We start from the raw sequence: 894 nt of genomic DNA on the forward strand, positions 1-894 counted from the left end.
TTAATCTAATAATATTAAATAAAAAACATTGTTATTAATTAAAAAATAAATAGTTCTCCATGGTTGATTCTAACGACAAACCAACAACAAAAAATAAATATATGCTATAAAAAACTAACTTGTTGAGTGGTCTAATGACATAACAAATAAAAAAAAATAGTTATTAACAACAAATTATAGCAACTAATTTAATGTTATTAAAATGAAACAAAATTATGTCATTTTTGGTTAGTGTCACGATGACATAACTTCACTTGAAATATTTAGACGTAACAGATTGACAAAGACTTGGTATCATTAATCTAAGTTAAATACATAAAATTTATATATATAGATATTTTTTAAATCTGCATAGTAGATTTTTCAAAAAAAAAGTAAACATTATATTAAGTGAGTTGAAAAAAAGAAAAGAGAATGAAGGTGGTGAGAGAAGAGAGAGCGTGCGTTGAAAGGTGGGAGGCGTTGAGCAAAAGGGAGTGAAAAAAGTTAAAAAGAAGTAATTAGATTACAAGGACATTTTAGACATTTTAAGTTTTAAGTAATTCCCAATGGAATGGAATTCCAAATCGTACTTATTTGGGTTGAAATTGATTTTGAGAGAAAAAAATGGAATTAAATTGAATTCCATCTAAACTAATTTAGTTATTTTTGTTTCAAACACTGGAATTGAATTCTAAAAAATTTTCAAACACCTTATAAAATCATAATAATAGAAACATTTGAGAACAATGAGTGGGGTGATCGGGAGAGAGTATAAGCTGGAGAGGGAAAACACATTAAGGAAGCAAGCGATGCCGGTGGAAGTAATAAGGGGGAGAGAGTGGGAATGGGTGCATCAAGGGTTAAGGAGGTTTTGAAAGGGCTTAGAGTTTCGTTTAGGGATAAGGTTGTGGG

This window comes from Arachis ipaensis, chromosome B05 (assembly GCF_000816755.2).
Source record: "Arachis ipaensis cultivar K30076 chromosome B05, Araip1.1, whole genome shotgun sequence".
In the NCBI taxonomy this organism is placed as follows: Eukaryota; Viridiplantae; Streptophyta; class Magnoliopsida; order Fabales; family Fabaceae; genus Arachis; species Arachis ipaensis.